Source organism: Macaca fascicularis, chromosome 9 (assembly GCF_037993035.2).
Source record: "Macaca fascicularis isolate 582-1 chromosome 9, T2T-MFA8v1.1".
In the NCBI taxonomy this organism is placed as follows: Eukaryota; Metazoa; Chordata; class Mammalia; order Primates; family Cercopithecidae; genus Macaca; species Macaca fascicularis.
Window position 1 is genome coordinate 55,382,203 of NC_088383.1, and position 15,128 is coordinate 55,397,330.

The following is a 15,128-nucleotide window of genomic DNA, read 5'->3' on the forward strand; positions in this document are numbered from 1 at the left end:
CGAGACCATCCTGGCTGACACAGTAAAACCCCGTCTCTACTAAAAAAATACAAAAAAAAACTAGCCGGGCGAGGTGGCAGGCGCCTGTAGTCCCAGCTACTGGGGAGGCTGAGGCAGGAGAATTGCGTGAACCCGGGAGGCGGAGCTTGCAGTGAGCTGAGATCTGGCCACTGCACTCCAGCCTGGGCGGCAGAGCGAGACTCCGTCTCAAAAAAAAAAAAAAAAAAAAAAAAGTAGAGAATGGTCTCCATCTAGAAAAGGAAAAAAATATTAGAGAGATTCAAAGCATGAGAGAGATTCAACCTCCTACTGCCAGCTTAGAAGACGAAGAAAGAAAGAGGGTCACAAGGCAAGGAACGAGTGGCCTGTAGAAGCTGAGAATGACCACCAGCTGACATCCAGCAAGGACACATGGACCTTAGTCCTACAACCATATGAACTGAATTCTACCAACAACCCAAATAAGTGTGGGAGTTGATTTCTCTCCAGAGCCTGTAGAAAAGAATGCAGCCCTACTGACAACTTGATTTCAGCCTCATAAAACCCATAGCAGATAACGCAGCCAAGCCTACTGCACTTTTGACCTATAGGACCATGAGATTTTAAAATGTGTGTTGTTTTAAGCCTCTAAGTTTGTGGTAATTTGTTATATAGCAACAGAAAACTACCACTTCTAGAAAAGTTGAAGAAATGCATTATCCTACAACCCAGCAACTATACACCTGACCATACGCAAAGAGAAACTCTTACCCAAGAGCACAAAAAGACATGCACAATGTTCACATCACCATTGCTCATGACAGATTTAAAAAAAATTGACAATCCAGTCATTCATCAATACTACAAAGAACTAATTGTGGAATATTCATAATGTAACACAATAAGACAAGGAGATACCAATGAACTACAGCCATACAAAAATACGAATGAGTCTCAAATCTCACATTATACAGAATAAAAAAGCAAATGAAAGTACACACACAATACAATTCTAGTTATAAAGTTCAACGCATGCAGGGCAAAACAACACATTTCAAGATACAAATGTTATAAAACTATAGCAATTAAACAATAAAAACAAAATTCAGGGTAGCAGTTATGTCTCTGGGGACATAACAGAATGGGATCAGAGAAGAGAGACCAAGGGCATCAAAAGTAATGTAGATTGTTCCTAACTGGTGATTACAAAGTAATAGCACTTGGCCAGGCGTGGTGGCTCACGCCTGTAATCCCAGCACTTTGGGAGGCCGAGGCGAATGTATCACAAGGTCAGCGAATCGAGACCATCCTGGCTAACACGGTGAAACCTCGTCTCTACTAAACATACAAAAAATTAGCCGGGCATGGTGGTGGGTGCCTGTAGTCCTAGCTACTCAGGAGGCTGAGGCAGGAGAATGGCGTGAACCCTGGAGGTGGAGCTTGCAGTGAGCAGAGATGGCGCCACTGCACTCCAGCCTGGGTGACAGAGCAAGACTCCGTCTCAAAAAAAAAAAAAAACCACAAAATAACAGCACTTACATTCTATACAAAATTTATAAATATTGTAATATCTACTCAATATTTGAAAAAAAAATCTAGATAATCAAACTTCTATATAACAAAAAAACTTTTTTCTTTTCTTTTGCAAAGATGTGTTCATTGAAAGGACTAATTAAAATAATATAAAAAGTCCAATCATTTTTTTTAATCACCTAAAATTCTCACCACCTAGACATAATCAGTAACAATTTGCTTAACATCCTTTTAGGCATTTCCTATGAGTATACATACATTTAAATATTTTACATAAAATCTCAGTATATATATACATAGGTATATGTTCTGTCTATAAATGTTTAGACCCTTTTGAAAAACAACTATATTAAGACATAATTTACATAAAATAAAATGCACCCATCTTAAGTACAATGTTAAGTTCTGACAAAAGTGTATAAAAAGTGTATATTTAGTATAACCACCACCCAATCAAAATACAGAGAATTCCATCACCATAGAAAGTTCTCTTCTGCTCCTCTGCAGTCAATCCCCACCCCTACCTATAACCTCAGGCAACCACTAATCTGCTTTCTTAATGTTTTGGTGGTTCTAGAATTACATATGAATCAAATCATACAGAATGTAGTCTTTTGTCTGGCTTCTTTTGCTCAATATAATGTTTTTAATTTCATAGAGTGACACTGTGCAATTCATTCCTTTTTTCTCCTGAGTAATAGTCCATTGCGGACTTGATAGACTATACCGTTTCCAGTGTTGAGCACTGAGTATTGTTGTACAAGTCATTTGTGAATTTAAGGTTTTATTTTATACCCAGGGGTGTAATGTCTAGGTCATACAGTAAGTGCAAGTTTAAGTTAATAGGAAACTGTTAAACAGTTTTCCAAAGTGCCTGTACACTCCTATCAGCAATTTATGTAAAATTCTGATTGCTCTACGTCCTCAGCAACGCTTGGTATTGTTAGTCTTTTTCATTTTGACCATTCTTGTAGGCAAAAAGTTGTTCATAATTATAATTTCCTTTAATAACTAAATATGTTGAGAATTTTTAATATGTCTACTAGAATTTCAAATACCTTCTTTTGATAAGTTGCTCCACAATTTTTTTTTTTTTTTTTTTTTTTACCAATTTTGGCATTTGAGTTCTCTAACTTCTTACTAATTTATTGAAGTTTTTTATATAATGCTGGGTAAAAGTCCTTTGTCACATATATAAATTGTCAACATTTGCTCCCAGTCTATAGTATACTGTTTCTTTTCCTTAACAATGTCTCCTAAAGTGCAGGAGATTTAATTTTATTGAGTAATAAAAATTTAATTTTATTGAGTCAATAAAAATTTAATTTTATTGAGTCCAATTTAACATTTTTAAAATGTTGTAGTTAGTGCTTTTTGTACCATATATAAGACTAAATGGTTTCTCCCTCAAATTGACCACAAAACATGGATATCTGCTCTCACCACTTCTATCATAATATTGGACTTGAGGTCCTCACAAGTGTAATAAGGCAAAAAAAGAAACAGAAAGCACATGATTAGAAAGGAAAATGTAAAACTGTCTTTATTCAATGACTGTATGTGGAGAAAATCCAACCAAAAGACTACCAGAACTAGTAAGTGGATTTAGAAAGGCTACAAGACACAAAGACAACATACAAAAATCAGCTGTATTTTTACATATTAGCAAGGAATACTTGAGAAATGATTTTTTAATCCCATTTACAATGGCATTAAAAATGTAAGATATTAAGATATAAATTCAACAAAATATGCACAGGACCTGTACACTGCAAAACTAAAAAACATGTTGCAAGAAATTAAAGAACCAAATAAATGGAGAGCTATAACATGTTCATGTAGTGGAAGGTTCAATGACATTAAAATAGCAATTCTCCATAAACTGATCTACAGAGTCAAGGCAATCCCAACTGAAACCCCAAGTTGTTCTTTTTTTTTTTTTTTAAACTAACAAGCTGATTTTAAAATACTTTTGAAAACACAAAGGACCTAGAATACCCAGAAAATTTTTGAAAATAAAGAACAAAATTGGAGGATTTATACTAACCAATTTCAACCTTTACATAAAGTTATAGAAATAAAGACAATGTGGTACCAACATAAGAACAGACAGCAAAAGCAACAGGAGAGAGTCCAAAAGCAGATCCACACATAATCACCAGTTTACTTTCAACAAAAATGCCAACAGAACTCAATGGGCAAAGGATAGAGAAAGGGGAAGAAACTCAATAGGGAAAGAACTACCTTTTCAACAAATGATATTTAAAAATGTATATTAGACCAGCTAGCTTGAGCCCAAGGCCTTCTCAGGCAAAAAAAATAAAATTAAAATTAAAATTAAAAAATTGTTTATTCATAAAGGAAAATAAAGAACCCAGACCCATAGCTCATACCAAACACTCTATCAACCCCTAAAAATTGATCATGAACCTTAATATTGGAGCTAAAACTATAAAAACTCTAGAATAAAACACAGGAGAAAATTCAGCAGGCTTTTTTTCACATAACATTTCAGCTATCCTTACATGCTAATAAATATATTTTTTTCACTTTGTCAAAGGTAAGAAAAAAAGGAGAAAATCCTTACAAACTTTGAAAACATCTCTTCATTTCTTAAATGAAATTTCGAAATGCTTTCCTTATCCATATGGTCATACAACATTTCTTCAACTGAAGAACAGAAATATTCACAGGAAAAGAACAAAAATCTTTTTAACCTCCTTTCATATAGTTCCTACAAGAATGGGTTGGCTTCTATGAGACTGTAGTTTTGCCTCGATGATTCTTTTTTGAGTGCCTTTTCTGAAGTCATAATATCTCCCAACATATTAATACCACTTATAAGTTTTAAATATAAAACAGTTACCAGAAAACCATGACAATATGTGAAATGTTATGTACTGCTATATTGTCTTAAAATTGCCTGTTTTGGTTGATAAAGACTTGTAATGTATTATACAGAGATAACACACTTTCAAAATTGTAATAAAAGGAATTTTAGCCATTTTAAGTATAATTTATCCCCAATAATTTACACGATATCTCAATAAATGTGTGCATCATTGCCTATTGGTTATGAATTGTGGTTAACAAAATAAGGAACGAAAGAATCCATTATAGGCCAGGCGCAGTGGCTCACGCCTGTAATCCCAGCACTTTGGTAGGCCGAGGCAGGTGGATCACGAGGTCAAGAGATTGAGACCATCCTGGCTAACACAGTGAAACCCCGTCTCTACTAAAAATACAAAAAATTAGCAGGGCACGGTGGCGGGCACCTGTAGAAGGCTACTCGGAAGGCTCAGGCAGAAGAATGGCGTGAACACGGGAGGTGGAGCTTGCAGTGAGCCGAGATCTCACCACTGCACTCCAGCATGGACCACAGAGCGAGACTGTTTCAAAAAAAAAAAAAAAAGAATCCATTATACTATAATTTAGTAATTTAGCCACCACAGTTTTCCAGAAAACTAAAATTAAAAAAAAACATATTGCAATGCTGCTACTTATGTATGAGTGATTTAATACTGCATACAAGTTACCCCAAAACTCAGTAGTTTAAAACAATGGACATTTATTCACAGTTACCACAGGCCAGAAATCTAGGCACAGCTTAGCTGGGTACTTCTGGGTCAAAGTCTATCAGGGGGTTGCACTCAAGCTGCTGGCCAAGCTGTGGGATCCTCTGAAGGCCTCTATGTATGAAAAGGATATGCTTTCCATCTCACTCACATGGTTATAGGCAAGTCTCAGTCCCTACCACCTGGGATTCTCCAGGAGGCATAAAACATGGCATCTTTGTTAAAAAAAAAATTTCCTTCTTTCCATCAATGGCTTTTTTGCAGGTGTGCAATTCAATAGTTTTTAGCAAATGCACAGAATTGTACAACCATCACCATAATCAATTTTAGAATATTTTCATCACCCCAAAAAGAAACTCAGTCCTCTTTAGCAGTCAAACCCATTTTTCCCCAACCCCTACCCCAACACCAGTTCTAGGCAACCAGTACTCTATTATCTGAGTCTATATTTGTATTCTGGACATTCCATATACCTGTAATCACACAATTTGTGGCCTTTTGTGACTTTATCACTTAGAAAGTTTTCAAAGTTCATCCATTTGTAGCATGAGTCAGTATTTAATTCCTTTTTATTCCTGAATAATAGTCCACTGCATGGATAAACCACATTATTTAAACCATTCATCAGTTGATGTATGTTTGAGTTGTTTCAACATTTTGGCTACTATGGCTACTGCTACTGTGAACATGTACATACAAATTTTTGCGTAGATATGTTTTCATTTCTCTTGAGTATATACCTAGGAGTGGAACTGCTTTGTCATGCCTTATCCCATATTTAGCCATTTCAAGAACTGCCAGACTGTTTCTCAAAGCAGTTGCTCCACTTTACATTCCAACATGTAGATTCCAATTTCTCCACGTCACCAACACTTATTATTACCTGTCTTTTTTATTATACATAGCCATCTTAGTTTACTAAGATGGTTACTTAGACGGTCACTTAGTAACCGTCTTAGTTACTTAGTTGGTGTGACATGGTATCTTACTGTGGTTCTGATTTCCATTTACATGGTGACTAATGATGTAAAACATCTTTTCATGTGCTTACTGGCTATTTGTATGTCTTGTCTGAAAAACTGTCTACTCAAATCCTTCGTCCATTTTTTTTAGTTATTTTTCCTTTTATGACTGAAGTATAAGAGTTCCTTAAATACTCTGGATACTAGACCTTTAATAGATACACGGTTTCTCATACCAAACACTGGGGAGCAGGTAGACAGGATAAAAACAGGAACTCTCACACTGCTTATAGGACAGTAAAACAGTACAACTACATTGGAAAGCAATATGTATTTAGTAAAGTTACTGGTGTACACACCTGACAAACAACAACTCCAATCCTAGACGTATATTCCAAAGAAATTCTTACCTTTGAAGAAAAACATGGATGAAACTTAGTAACTAATTTTAAAAGTTGCAGGAAAAAAAATCCATATAGCATGATGCCATGTATATAAAGTTTAAAAATATGCATAAGCAAACAGTATTTTGGGGGATATACATGTATAAAGTAAAATAACATCATCAAGAAAGCAGGCCAGGTGCAGTGGCTCACACCTGCAATCCCAGCACTTTGGGAGGCTGAGGCAGGCAGATCACTTGAGGTCAGGAGTTTGAGACCATTCTGGCCAACATGGTGAAAGCCTGTCTCTACAAAAATACAAAAATTAATAGGGCATGGTGGCACATGCCCATAGTCCCAGCTACTCAGGAGGCTGAGGCAGGAGAATCGCTTCAACCCAAGAGGCAGAGTTGCAATGAGCCAAGAGGGCGTCACTGTACTTCATCCAGCCTGAGTGACAGAGCAAAACTCTGTCTCAAAAAAAAAAAAAAAAAAAAAAAAGAAAGTAAAGAAATGATAGACACAGAATTCAGCATGCTGGTTACTTTTGAGAGGAAGGAAGAAGTACACAGGAGGTTTCAAGGCTATTGGTAATGTTCTATTTTTTCAATACATACTTTTATACGCGTGACACATTTAATAAACACTTTTTCAAAGAGCTTCACTGACAACTGAAGGTCTTTTTAATACAGAAAGACACCAAAGCAGTTCAAAGCAAATATAAAGCAGATGAGAACATCACAGTGAACCAAAAACCACATATACACAATATTGTAAAGTATTTTAAATCCAACAAAGTGTATGTTTTGTAGAACTGAGAAGACAGATTCCCTGCCCTTATCCGCTTTTTTCCGCCGTTGTGTCCACCTCTGTCTTTCTGATCCCACCTTTACCCCCAGGTCCTGAATCCACTTCTACCTCTTCCAGAGTTTTTCTCTTCAATATATCAATCTGAAGAGCACACACCCTTCCTCTCAATTTCCATAGCACTTGTATCTCTTCAAAGCCTTCATCATATTATCCTCAGATTACACGTTTTAACTCCTCTATCAGAAATAAACACCTGGAGAACTAGAACACTGGTCACATCATCAAACTGACTCTCCAAAAGCAAATTTTTTATTGACTATTGATTGAATAAATGAATTAGAAAATTCAGGCATTTCCAAGTGAGTTAAGAAATTGGATCTGGTCTAGTTATTAAAAAAAAAAAAATGAAAAGTTTAAAATTACACTTCTTGAAAAAGAATTTCAAAATTGAAAATCCTTCAATACAGCAAAGACAAAGCTGACAACCGTCAGATAAAATATAAAATGTTTATACTGTATATACTGATAATTTTCCATACTCCATATTCACAGGGGACAAAATTAGAAGGCATAAGAAGAACTTCCTGATTACTTGGCATCAGAACAGTCCACGGCTTTAGAAAATGTAATCAACCACAAACCTGGGGAACAGGTAGGGTTGTAAAGCATCTTTTACGGGGGGGGGCGGGGGGAAGCACATACCATTTCAAGGCTCAAAAAAATGAAGCCACTTTTAGAAATTTCAGCAATATTTTTAACTTCCTTTCAGATATTTTAAACTACTTACCACCAAAGGTATAAACCTAAACATTATGTGATTATGGTAGAAATGGAACTGCTACATAAGGGAAAAAGAAACAAACCACAAGTGAATCAACGACATTCCTCCTGAACCAGACGCTACTACTGACAACAATTAGCGTTTCCTGGCTGCTTAAATCAATTCATTCCCAGCTCTGCTTTGAGCTGGCACTAATTTAAAGGAAACAAAAATGTTGGAGCTAAGGCTGCCAGATTTAGCAAATATAAATACAGCAAGCCCAGTTAAACTTTAATTTCAGACAAACAACGAATCATTTTTTTAGTACAAGTATGCCCCCATGTAGTATTTATAGTAAAAATGTATTCACTTTATCTGAAATTCGTATCACTAGGCATCCTGTGTTTTATCTGGCAAACCTAGCTGGAGCCAAAAGGTAGAATAGTAATCAATCCAGTTTCCTCATTTTGCAGCAGAAACTGAGAACCAAAGAAAGGAAATGACTTGCTTAAGCTTAAGCCAAAGATCAGGGAAGTAAGTTGACTTTGAAAAGAGAAAACCTTTCCACTAGGTCACCTTGGGTATCACTTATAGTCCATTCCACTTCCAATTCTTGCTCAACTCACAGAAGCAATAAGCAGACAAGCTGTAAAAGGGTATCGTTTCCCTCTTTTAACATTAAACTTCAAGTTTCAGTACATCTCTTAAAACCATAGTCTCCAAAATCCATTAGGAAACTATGTGTTACTCTTTAAAAAAAAAAAAAAAAAAAAAAAAAAACCTGAAAATTTTGTCTACACACTACCACCTCATACTGTTTACATGTTCACTCACCATATGAAACAGAACATCTTTTTCTCTTAAACTCAATTTTCTCAAAATCCAAAATTCTCTTGCTCCAGGGTCTCAAGATTTCACACGAGGGCATGTTCACATTATTCCATGACTCTCAACGACTTGAGTTCATATACTCCTTCAGTTTTCATATTTTTTAGAGTTTTCATGTTTTTCTGATATGTCCTAACCTATCCGGTTGGTCTCAAAAGTCTTCCATTCCCATTCTGTATCTGAGCAACTAAATCAGCAATGAGGCATGAAGTCTCACTATTATAAACATACACTTACTTCCCCAGGGACTGGGATGCAAGGAAAGATGGAACAAGAAACGTCTTTATCAGAAATTTCGGGGCCAAAAAAGGCCCCGAAGTATGGTATGTGAGGGTTATGCTAATTGTCTCTGTAATTACATAGCATGCAATCGAACAAAATAAGGAGAAAGATAACAGAAAACTCCACATATGCAAAGAATTCATTTTCCAGATCCTATCAAATTAAAAAATACACAAAACATTTCCTCAACTCCATACGGAGCTCCTCAACCTATGACTTCCATGGGTCCTTAAGGGTAGTTAGCGCGGGGGTGGGTCGTGAGAATAGTGATAATGAGGCAGAAAAGGGTTCCATTTATTTTTACAATCTGGGCTTCCAAATAGATTTTAAGAAAAAAAAGGTTTTGTTGCATTAAAGAAACATGAAAACGGTAACATAAACCATTATAACCCCCACCCAATAAGTTTTCTATTAAAAACTTCAGCCAGGTGAACAGGAATCCGAATCATTTAAGATGAAAACGGATTTAAAGATCAACGAAAAGTTAGCAACTAAAGGACAAAATAGCTACCTATGCTTTCCTTCTGGCACCCCGAATGTACGCAGGTCTCTCAAGATCACACGTCAGACGTGGAAGGTCCTCACGGATTACTAGTCCGAGCTTCCATTTTACAGATGTGCAAACTCAGGCCAAGGACGACGGCTGACGGGCTCAAGGTCTCACAGCCCGTCAGGGAAAAGACCTGGCACCCCGGGCGTCCGGCCTAGGGCCCTTGGCGCAGACTGCTTCTGCGGTTCCTGGTTCGACTCGGCCCGGCCCCAGGAGCAGACGCCAGCACCAGGGCAGAAGGACCCACGGCCCCGAGTCGCGCTGCCTCTCCGCGTGCTCCACGCCGGGCCCCCAGCCCAGGGGCAGCGCAGGTCCGGGGCCTTGGCGGCCCACCTGTCGCGGACCGGGCGGCCGGCAGCCACACCCCCTGCCCGGGCCGGGGGCTCGGCCGCCCTTATTGGCGGCCAGCAGGGACAGCTGCGAGCGGCGTGGAGGAGTGGATCCTAGAAGCCCCAAGAGTTACCTCAGGTGGGCTCTGAGCTGGCGGCGCAACCGCCCCGGCCCTCCTCCAGCATGCCCGAGACGCGGACGTAGCAGGGCCGAACCTCCGCCAGCGCGTTGCCTGTTTACACCCTACGCCCCTCCGCGTGAGGACGCCGACTGGCAGGTCACGTGACGCGGGCGTCACGTGTCCGGCCGGGTTGGGTGGAGGCGTTCCCCGGGTGGCCACAGCGCGCTGGGGGCCGGCTGCTGCGGTTGCGGCTGCGCGACACCTCTGTGCTTCCACCCCTTCGCTGTGCCCAGGCGAGGACCCACCAGGCTTGGAACCGAAGACTTCCCCAGCTCTGCCTTTGTCGTTTAGTGTGTCGTGGGCCTGACTACATGTGTTATTAATACTAGTGTTTTGGAAGGAAAAGGAAATTTTGTCTGGCAAAAGGATGTTGTACTTGGAGAAGAAAGTGGAAAATACTTTCTTACCTGAGGCTATCAAACGGGAGGGAAAGCGAAGGAATAAGTAGTAATGGTTTTTGCCTTGACAGATTTTTGTTTGCTTTCGCTCTGTAATCTGGACTGAAAGATAGATGCCCACAGCATAGCCCTCTGAGCCAGAGAAAGCATGTGAAAGAGGTTTATACGACTTCCTACTTTTAAATTGTATTTTAATTTTTATCAGAAATCATCTTTGTGTACATACACGTCTAAATATTTGATTCGGCATTCATCTTTTGTCCACATAAAACTTAATTATTCCTCTGTCACTTTCATCATTGTCTACCAAATCCCAATTTTCCTAGATCAAACTTCCCAGAAATAGTTTCAACCACTGCTAATTTTATTTGTCCCATAATAATGCATAAAATGTGACTAATTTGTATTTCTTAGTAAATTCATGAGTGAATTATAAGCAAATCCTCTCAAATATTCCACAGTTGTTCTGTTGTCCAGGAGTGATCTATCATATAGCTAATCAATTCTTCCCTACAATTCTGACCACTTTGCATTGTTGGCTAAGTAAAGAGCAGATTGTCAGGTTCAAAACAGTGTGCTCAAAATATCCTCTGGATCAGCAAGGTCAAAACATCTTCATTTCCGTAACACACTTAGAATACAGTATTACAAAGAACAGAAAATGATGAATTTTCTCCATTTGTCGTTTACTATGGAAAATAGGTTATCAAGGCCGGTTGCCAGAATCTGGTTGACTCTACTGCTTCTGGCAGCAGGTGTTCCATGAAGGCAGTACCAATATCTTCCATTGGTATAGCTGATGCCTAGACCAGGCTTGGTGAGCAAAAGAATTGGTTGACTGATCTATGGATATGGAATCCTATCATCCTTCTGCAGGAAGCGGCAGAACCTTCGTAGTTTAACAGGGATCTGTGAGCTAAGCAGGGCTGATAAGCAGTACTCATGGAGGCAAAGATAGGGTGAGTCCTGGCTCAGCCATTACTGTCTAGGCAATTTTCTTAACCTTTCCGAGCCTCTCTTCAGCTATCTAAAAGACATCTACTGAATAGAGTGGTTATGAGACAAAATGAGGTAATGCCTGTATAACACTTTTAAGTGCCCAACACATACAGTGCTGGGTAAATATTAACCATATATGGTCTTTGTCAACGGGTATTAGTATAGGAGGTCAGAGTCCTGAGGGAAAGGGAGCTGACAACTTGAACATGTCCAGGTCCTGGGTCCAGATTCTTGCCACCTGGAGTGCTGTTCAAGAAGGGATTGCCCGCCAGGTGTGGGGGCTCACATCTGTAATCCTAGCACTTTGGGAGGCTGAGGCAGGCAGATCACCTGAGCTCAGGAGTTCAAGACCAGCCTGGCCAACATGGCCTGGCCAATATGAAACCTCCTCCTTACTAAAAATACAAAAATTAGCCAGGCATGGTGGCGGGCATCTCTAATCCCAGCTACTCAGGAGGCTGAGACAGGAGAAACGCTTAAACCTCGGAGGCAGATGCTGCAGTGAGCCAAGATCATGCCACTGCATGCCAGCCTGGGTGAGAGTGAGACGCCGTCTCCAAAAAAAGGAAGGGATTGCCAGCAAGGAAACAAAGCACAATTGGGATGAAACCGTTGCACTCAGAATGTAAAGCAGCCAGTAAGGGAATTGCTCACAGGGCACCAGGTGCTCACTCCAAGAGGCATCCTGGCCTTGTGGCAACAGCTTAATTCCAAATCCTCCCTGCTTGTGTTAATGGGTACTCCTAATACACTGCCTTTCCTTAGCCTTAACCCACATAGGGAAATTACCTACCCTCTCTTAGAGTTTGTGGGACATGAAGAGATAAGAATTCAGGCTTCAGCCAAGTGACCAGTGTTATCTCCAGAGCCAGTCACACTGACTCCCCACCAAATGGTTAAATACATGAACCCATTCAACCCTGTTCTAGTTTGTGTGTGTGGTGTTTTTGTTTTGAGATGAGTTTTGCTCTTATTGCCCAGGCTAGAGTGCAATGATGCGACCTCAGCTCACTGCAACCTCCACCTACCAGGTTCAAGCAATTCTCCTGTCTCAGCCTCCTGAATAACTGGGATTACAGGTGCCCACCACCACACCCAGCTAATTTTTGGTATTTTTAGTAGAGATAGGGTTTCACCATGTTGGCCAGGCTGGTCTCCAACTCCTGACCGCTGGTGATCTGCCCACCTTGGCCTCCCAAAGTGCTGGTGTGCCCAGAGTTGGTTCCTTTCAGTGGGTTCTTGGTCTCGCTGACTTCAAGAATGAAGCCACGGATCTCCGTGGTGAGTGTTACAGCTCTTAAAGGTGGCACGGACCCAAAGAGTGAGCAGCAGCAAAATTTATTGTGAAGAGCAAAACAACAAAGCTTCCACACTGTGGAAGGGGGACGCAAGCAGGTTGCTTCTGCTGGCAGGGGTGGCCAGCTTTTATTCCCTTATGTATCCCCACCCACATCCTGCTGATTGGTCCATTTTACAGAGTGCTGATTGGCCTATTTTACAGAGTGCTGAATGGTCCCTTTTACAGAGTGCTGATTGGTGCATTTACAATCCTTTAGCTAGACACAAAAAAGTTCTCCAAGTCCCTACTGGACCCAGGAAGTCCAGCCAGCTTCATCTCCCGCTGGGACTACAAGTGTGAGCCACTGCGCCCAGCCATGTTCTAGTTCTTTAAAGAGTTTCATTGCAAAAAATAAAATGTGTTATGTATGACAAATATACAGTGCATGGCTGTATAATGGCACCCAATCTAATACAGCAGATATACTAGTGTTCCCACTAGAATAGATGAATGTAAGGACTAATGGGGAGCTTGCAAACAAAGGAAGAAACTAGCAATAACCTACTAAAGTGTTGAAAAGCTATGTATGTGGTAGAGCCAACCTTGAATTCACGTTTCCTGGTCCCAAATCTAACTGCCTTTTTTTTTTTTTTTTTTCCTTGATATAAGACTTTTTCCGTTTTATTAGTAACCTTTATAAAGATACAGTTTCACCAGACTCCAGTTCACCGGACTGGAATTCAGAGGAGAGATATAGCGATATAAATTGAAGATTAGGCAGTGGTATTCAAAAAGCCACATGATTGGATGCGATCACACAGAGCAGTAATTTTCGTATCTTTGACCTCAACCCAAAATACAAAATACATTTTACATATTAACCGAATACATGTATATAATTTAAAAGTTTCCAGAAACAAATTTACCATTCCTACGTGTGATGCATGATTTCTTCTGTTTAAATTTTTCACTCCCAACTCTATTTTTTTTAACCCAGTAACAGTTGTGGCCTACAGTTTGAAAATCATTGAAAATCACTGATCTAGGACTTTCACAAGTCTGAATTGCATAATTGCAGCAAAAGAGACTGAAAGGCTAGACATGTGGCACTGTAGAGATAAGAAGGAAACTGAGAAGAAGCAATCAGAGGTAAGAGGAGAACTGGAACAGAGGAGTCCTGATCAAGTGAAGAAAATGTTTCAAGAGAGAAGTGCCTAAAGGTGTCATTTGCACTGAGAGGCTGAGTCAGATGAGGATTGACCTCTGAACTGGCAGTGTAGAGATCACTGAGACCTTGGGAACAGAGCAATTAAGATAAAGTGGTAGGGTTAAAAGCCTGATTCTTGAGGTAATAGATGGTGCCGACAAGTAAATACAAGCATTGTTCTCTTCCTGTAAAGGAGAGCAGGGAAATAGGATCATAGCAGGTAAGAGATGTGGGATTGAGGTTTTCTGTTTAAATATTTATATGCTAATACAAATGCTGTAGTAACTGGATGTACAAGAGAGTGACAACTGTAGGAAGGAAAATCTTGAGTAGATTGGAGGAGTCATCCTAAGATAAGGAAGAAACAAGAGAAAAGGAATGGCTGGCCACAGATACAGACAGCTTGGTAGATTTGTTGTTGAACATGAAACTGACCCAGTAGCCCCACAGACAGTTCTTTTGGCCAAACATAGAAAGTGACTCTTCTTTTCTTAAAGCTCAAAACTTACATTTGTTTTATCTGAGTTCCTTTCTCAGGAAAGACCCCTGGCCTCTCAAAAAGTATCAAAGAACTGAAACTTACCAGATCACCACATTCAGACAATGAGATGCCAGACCTTTACTTTTATTTCCTTACCCCTGCGTAATTCCTGTTTTCTAACACATTGTTATACTTCTTCCCTGCTATATAAACCCTAAATTTTAGTCAGTCAGGGAGATGGATTTGAGACTGACCTCCCCATCTCCTTGGCTGAAACACGTGATTAAACTCTTCTTCCTCAGCAGGGAGCTGCAAGACTTAGACAGAACCCCTGATGTTTCTGTAACGGATGCATGTGGAATTTCTCTACCGATTGTTGATAGTTTAATAAAATAAACGCTGAGCGTGAGGAGAGGGAGAGAGGTACTGGTGGTTTGAGAAAGGAGGAGAGCATGTAACTATCATCCAGGAGCGTGCTACAGCCCAGCCAAACCCAGCCCTAGGACCTCCCACGTGGGTGACTGCTGTATA

General features: G+C 39.8%; 1 protein-coding gene across 20 annotated transcripts in view; it reads right to left on the reverse strand.

Annotated features, from left to right (window-relative positions):
- MARCHF8 (membrane associated ring-CH-type finger 8) overlaps nt 1–10,324 on the reverse strand; it is a 156,007-nt gene extending 145,683 nt beyond the window's left edge. For 8 of the 20 annotated variants that reach the window (XR_012417673.1, XR_012417672.1, XM_074001555.1 and 5 more), the window contains exon 1: nt 10,186–10,324. The gene's annotated coding sequence lies outside the window, so the exon portion shown is untranslated. Of the gene's footprint in view, nt 1–4,787; nt 4,902–6,408; nt 6,460–9,683 lie in introns of all 20 variants that reach the window. The other 12 variants (XR_012417670.1, XR_012417671.1, XM_074001551.1 and 9 more) reach the window with 3 other exon arrangements.
- Nucleotides 10,325–15,128: the final 4,804 nt, after the last annotated feature.